Here is a 7,486-nt window from a genome sequence, read left to right on the forward strand (position 1 = left end):
TGCGCTTTACACAATTGATGTGTGTATGGATTGGGATAACAGTTGTATGAGCCCCTAATAAAATGTTAAAAAAAAATATGGAACACTATTCTAAAAACCAGAAGAAAAAAAAAAAGAAGTAGTCATAAAATCTCATGTACCCAAATAGCATACTTAAGTCTATGTTAAGTTGCCTCAACCATTTAACCTGATGAAGTTTCATGCACAAAACACTTAACACAGTATTACGAAAGTGAAAAATAGTTTATTACTCAAAGAAAGCAGATAGCAACCACCAGGAACAGTTCCATGGTGAACAGGTCCCCACTAGGCTCAGAAGACTGTCCAGACAGGATGGAAACTATACCTTACTCTCTTTGCACCATAAGAGAAAGATCCTTTCAAGAAGAACATATTTACCCTTCTCAATATTTTATGTTCACTGTAAGATCACTGAACAGGTACTTTTGGGGTCAAGTCCCAAGTACTTCTCTCTTTTCTTTTGCAGCTCTTCTTGTTTGTCTCTGCTTGCCCTGGGACACTTCAGCACTGGCACATTATGACAGTTCTCAAAGTGGAACTTCTCATCTTTAAGCCCCTGTATGGATATTGAGCTTCTCTGTTGTCTCTTCCCACTGATATATTCAATTTGATTTCTGTGTATTACATCTGGGGAAGTCCTTGTCTATAGTTTCCTTTTGTGTTGTTGAAAAATGTATTTGTTCTGAATGAGTTGTTGGCCTTGCAAAATTCTATCATGTGATCTCCAGCTTCATTTCTATCACCAAATCCATATTTTCAAACTACTTTTCCTTCTTGTTTGTTTCCAACGTTTATATTCCAATGGCTAATAATTATCAATGCATCTTGATTACATGTTTAATCAATTTCTGAGTGAAGTCGTTGGTAGATTTCTTCAATTTCTTCATCACTAGTTTTGTGGTCCATGCATAAATTTCAATAACAGTTGTATTGATTGAATTTACTTGAAGGCTTATAGATACTATCCTATCACAGACAGCATTATACTCCATGATTGAGTTGGTAATGTCATTTTTGCTAATGAATGCAAATCCATTCATACTATTTTCTGATTCAAAATGCCCAATATCAGTCCATTTCACCTCATTAATGCCTAGGATATTGATGTTTATGTGCTTTGCTTCATTTTTAACCACTTCCAATTTTCCTAGATTCATAGTTAGTAGGTTCCAAGTTCCTATCATTATCAGATTTTTGCAGCTGTTTCTTCTTTCCTTGAGTCAGTCATGTCCCACAAGCAAAATGAGATCCTGAAATCTCCACTCCCACAGGTTTTTTTCCATTCACATTACCAGGGTCAACACTACTCTGAGAAAGAAGCTCCTCCTCAATCACATTTTGAGTGCCCTCTGACCACAGGGCCTCTACTCCAGCACACTATAAATGTTATGCTTCCATTCTTTAGGTTTTCAGTGCCTGAAAATGTTTTAAAGCTATGCATCAGATTTTCAGCAGCTACTTCTTCCAGAGTAGGCAGCCAATTCCTTCTTTGTTGTCTGTTTTGTATCTTGAAGCTCCATTGAAACCTGTTCGTTTTGGATGATCCTACTGGCATTTGAAATACTAGTTCTATAGCTTCCAGCTTCTCAGCAACACACAAGCCATCACAGTATGACAATATATACAGCCATTATATACAGCCATTAAATGGAACATTTCTTTGAGGGCCTGTGTTCAGTGAAGGAACATGATAAACAAAATGTGAGGGACATGTTGAACATAGAAGTGTGGCTACCATGAAGGAGGATGACTGAGGCAGACTACATTTCCCAGGTACACTACCTCATGGAGCTTGGAAGCTGTTTCTTACTCAGAATCTGTTCATTCTATAGTTATAGAGAATGGCTATAGACATTGCCATAAGACCCATGGTCACTATCCTCAGCCCCTTGAGGAAAAAGTGTGGGGTGGGGTGGGGGTTGATCAGCAGATCCTGAGCACAGACAACAGCAAGTTACGGCCAGCTGATATCATGGATAGCTTCTTCTGTGTCAATGATTATAATTCAAACTCTTCACAAGTCAGGTGTAGCAGCTCCCTCTGCCTCCAGAATCCATACCCTGGTCAAGTATTCTCCCTAGTGTCCTTGCCAAGGGACTCTGAGGCCTCCCTCAGAGATGTAGTGAGGGACAGACAGTCCTTCAGCAGGCACTCTGAAAGTTTTCTGGAACCGAGGGTTGAGCTAGGAAGTGTTGAGGCTATGGAAGGATGTTGGGCCTTTCCCTTTCTCCTATGGCCCCCAATTCATAGGCAAAGATAATAAGTCCAACACAGAGGAAAGAGGTCAAAGAAATCAGTACATCTGAGGCTTCCTGAAGAGGGCAGGACCCACTTTCTAGAGAAGGGGATATTGACATTCAAATCATGAGGAAAAGTTCAGGTTGGAGGCCCATACTCCAAAATAACCTCACTGCCGTAGAATCAGTTCTGATTCACAATGGCCTTATTAGATCGGGTAGAACTGTTCCTGTCGGTTTCGGAGACTATAACTCTTCACCGGGGTAGAAAGCCTCATCTTTCTCCCACAGTGTACTGGTGGTTTCAAACTGCTGGCCTTGCAGTTAGGAACTCCTCAGCCCACACTCTAGCAAGAAGGAAAGTCTCAATAGGCACTCCTTTTGGTCTTTTATGAGTCTCAAGCCTAACCAATGTGATTCAAGGGACCTGCAGTCTTATGGTACCAATGTCAGTAGCTTCTTGGTGATGTTCATCATCTTCTCTTCCCTGCAGGAGAGGTGCCTCCGCTTCACAAGAGGAAAGAAGTGCCAGTGCATGCGGAAGGCCTGTTGCTGCCCAAGAACTTGCCCTTCTCCTTGCCAACGGAGGAATTTTGAATCCCCCACTTGCTGCCAGTGGGGCCACCATCTCCCAATTGTGCGCTCACAGCCTCCTTGTCGTATGTTACCACTTGTCAGTCCCCATCTCCCCTCTGTCTCCAGATCCCCTCTGGCACTCCTACCTTCATTGCCTCACCATTGAAGGACTAAATACCAAGATTGATAATAGTTCTTTGTCTGAGGAAGTAGACACATTTATTGAGTCCTATATTATAATCAAATGATCATAATCAGTAAAAGGGTTGATTACCTGGTGAGAGTCAACCCACTGTGTAAGATGCATATTTTTTTGGACTTGCTGGAAAAGCATGCTCATGTCATGTGTATGCTAGAGTGGTGAGATCCATTTCAGACACCCTTGTCTACATCTGTGACTAAGGATATTGACATATATACTAAAGGCAAACTCGGACAGACAACAAAACCCCACAAGTCCTGATCCTTCTTTAATTGTTTGCAAAGATGAAGTATTTAAATGTTTAATCTCTTTCATGCCACACCCTAGATTCCATTGATTTTACCCACAAATTCTGAATGTGTCATAGAAAGACAAAATCCACCACCTGGAAGTGTGACCTCTTTTTACTGATATATAAAACAGCTCCCAACTTCAAGGTAATTCCATATTATCCTCTGCATTTCACTAAAGTAGGATTTCTCACTGCCTGTACACTCCAGGAATCTTTCATGGCTCCAGAAAGATGAGTAAGATGAATGTTACCTTGCATTGCTCTCCACCATATTTGTATACATGGAGTCTGTAGGGTGCCCAGCACTAAGATGTGGGCCCCAACATCTGCCAATAGATTCCCTGGGATACTAGAGAGGGTATCAAAGGGAAAATTGAGAGTTTCCCAATCAGCCTGAATTAATCTTGCTACTTTTAAACATCTCCAAATTTACCTGTATTTACTTATGTCTTCCTGTTGAATTTCTGTATTGTGTGTCCAAATTTATATATGCCAGAATTGGGCATTTGTTCAGGATTGATCGAATTAGATAGTTATTGATAGAAATGATTATAGCTTCTCTTGTGTTTTAAAAACAAAATTGTTTTGCTCAAATACAGACGCATATATGCAAGTCAAAAAGTATTGCTAATAGGTTTTCAGTTCATCCATGCATGCGTTTATTCTAAACAAATATGTTAAAACATGTCTCTGATATTTGTGGATGACTGCAGACAAATGTTGTCAGTAATATACGTCTCTTAGTCTGGTTGAGGTGCCTTCAAAGAAAAGGTTCGATCTAAATATCTTCTGAGGGGATCTTCTGGGTCAGTTAAATTCAAAGCAGAGAAGTCACCTTGAAAGGTTATGGCAGAGGAGAGCTTCCAAGATGGCATCCAGGTAGAATCACCCACCTGGTGCTCCTGCTGTTAGATTGGAAAATTAAGAGATTAGGAAGCCAACAGTGGGAGGCAGGGTGCCAGAAATAAAGTTCAAGTGTACTAGGGTCTGTAGTTCAGAACTCCCCCTGTGATTTTTCACCCACAGAGTGAATCCAAGGCCTCTGAAAAGCTGTGAGTTCACCGTGTCTGCCTGTGGGCTCTGCTAATCCCTTGCCAGGTCCAGTATAACGATTCTGCCACCCTTCCTGTGCCCAAGACCCGAGACCTACAGTGTGCAGCAGTTTCGCCAGACTACTGTCTAAAGGTGGTCATAATCTCAAGCCCACAGAGAGCCTCTGAGAACTAGCCACAAGGGCTCACACTGGAGGTCTCCTCTATGCAACCCTTCCCACTCCTGCATTTAAGGGCTTTGTATCTCCTCTCCCTGGCCAAGAATAGAGCAACTGCATCAGCCATCCCTGTTCAAACTCTGCTCCACACCCCTCCTGCCAGCATGGATAACAACAGATAATTCGATACTAATTTGCAGTAATTGGAAAGCCCCTAGGATATTTATCTGTGATAGATCATATATCCCCAGAACACAGCCTGTAGAGCTGTGTGGGGTGGGGTGGGGTGGGGGTGACACAGGAAGGCATCTGGGGCAATTCAGACCCAGTGGGCCCCAAACCCACTTGGCTAATCTGGTCCTTCTTTCCTGGAAGACAGTGCAGCACAGCCCTGATACAAGAGCACCCTACGAGCCCATTATATTAAAAACAAAAACAAAAACAAAAAAACTTAAAAAACACTCTCAATCCTAAACTCTGTACTTTGAATGTAAGCACCAGAAACCTGGCCCATTAACATAGCTTTAACATAACAAAACAGGAAAACCCAACAGGAGATGAAAGCTGCAGGCCAGGCCAAAAACTGGTTCTATCAGAGAGACTTATGATATATATGCTGGCACAAAACCTCCAACAATTAGAGCAGAGTCAACAACACAATCTTACTAATAGCAAAAGAAAACAAATAATACAAATCAGGGCTGAGATACAGGAGAGGGAAAACAAGAAAACAATTCAAAAATCACTGCAGTTTAAAGCTGGTTCTTTGAAAGGATTAACAGAATCGAGATATTATTGGCAACCCTAACCAAAGAAAGGAACAAATTTCAATAGCCAGGATGAGGGATGAAACAAGGAACATTACAATCGATCCTACTGAAATTAAAAGGCTAATTACACAGTACTATGATGGCCTGTACTACAATGAATTCAACAACTTGGAAGACATGGACAGATACTTGGAAACACAATCCCTCCCTAGACTATCCCAGATGGACATCAAGAATCTCACCAGACCCATAGCAATAGAACAAATAGACAAGGTTATCAAGGGATTACTAACCAAAAAATCTCCTGGGCCAGGTGGCTTCACAGGAGTATTCCACCAAGCATTCAGGGAAGAACTGACACCAATCCTACACAAACTCTTCCAGAGCATAGCAAAAAGATGGCAAGCTCTCAAATGTCTCTATGAAGCTCGTATCACATTGATACCTAAAGTGGGCAAGGATCTCACAAGAATTGAGAACTACAGACCAATATCTCTAATGAACATTGAGGTAGTTACTTTATTGTGCCAACCTGACCGATAAACACACGTGAAAGGCAGAAGGATAAATGGCTCAGTGAGCCTCACCTTTCTAGTTCTCGGGTCTCTTGCTTGCTGATGGTCGGACCAGGGTGCAGCTGCCTTAGCAGTTCCCGGCCACAGCTTGCAAGGCTGACTTCCTGCAAGCCATCCCCAAGGAGAAGCCACATGAACTTACCCCGATGCAGCCCTCGGTGCTGGAGCACCTGTGTGGAGACCCCTGCCAGTGCTGAGATGTTTACACATTCACTGACTCGGCTTTCCTCCTGCAGTCGGCATCATTGTGTCTGTTTTGTGAGATGGAGAAGGACTTTGTGGATTGGTGTTGAACATATGGATTAATGGGTTAATGTTGGACTTGTGGGCTTGGGCATCACTGGGTTGGGATGTTTTCTTGATGTGCACTTACCCTTTATATAAAACGCTGTCTTATACAGGAGTTTCTGTGGATTTGTTTCTCTAAAGTACCCAGACTAACACAAACATCGATGCAAAAAGCCTTATCAAAATAGTGGCCAGTAGAATACAAAGTATATAACACGAATAATTCACCATGACCATGTGGGATTCATTCCAGGGATGCAGGGATGGTTCAACATCTGAAAGCCTATCAGTATTATTTGCCACATTGACATGAAAAAGGGTAAGAACCACATACAATATTGATAGACACAGAAAAAGCATTCGACAACATTCAACACCCATTCCTGCTTAAGAAATTCAAAAAACTAAGAATGGAAGGAAAATTCCTCAATACAAGCTACATATGAAAAATCAACAGGCAACATCATAGTAAAAAAAAAGTAGACCAAAAAAATCACACTGAAAAAGAGGACCAGACAAGAATGCCTCTTGTCTCCACTTTTATTTAACATTGTACTAGAGTCCTAGTTAACAGCTTAAGGCAAAAAAAAGACATCAAAGGTATTCATTCATCTTGGGAAAGAAGAAGTGAAACTATTGTTATTCCCAGATGATATGGTTTTATATATGGAAAACCCTAGAAGCACTGCAAGAGGAGTGCTGGAAGTGATAGAGGAATATGGCAGAGTGGCAGGATACAAGATCAGCAAGCAGAAGTCCATCCGACTGCTAAATACTTCAGATGAGACCATGGAAGAGGAGATCAAAAAGATAGGACCCTTCACAATAGCCAATTTCACAAATTGAAATATGTAGGGATATACCTCAACAAAAAAAGCGAAAGATTTGTATGAGGAAAACTACAGAACACTATTATAAGAAATCAAGAGTGACCTCCATAGTTGGAAGATTATCCCATGCCCATTAGATGTCAGTCATACCAAGGCACTATATAAGTTTAACACTATCCCGATACAAATACCAACATCTTTCTTTAAAGAATTGCAAAAACTGAATGCCAACTTGTGTTAGACAGAGTTCTCTAGAGAGAAAAAAAAGAACACTTATGATTATATACATCATATATACTTGAGTATAAGCTGATCCGAATATCAGCCAAGGCACATAATTTTACCAAAAAAAAAAAAACTGCATTAAAAAATGTGCTGAAACCCAAATTCCCATCAACTGATGATTGGATTAAAAAACTGTGGTATATACATACAATGGAGTACTGTGCATCACTAAAAAGCAGTGATGAACGTATGAAGCACAT

Source organism: Echinops telfairi, unplaced genomic scaffold, assembly GCF_000313985.2.
Source record: "Echinops telfairi isolate 266 unplaced genomic scaffold, ASM31398v2 ScPeMD7_35;HRSCAF=133_1, whole genome shotgun sequence".
Classification (NCBI taxonomy): domain Eukaryota; kingdom Metazoa; phylum Chordata; class Mammalia; order Afrosoricida; family Tenrecidae; genus Echinops; species Echinops telfairi.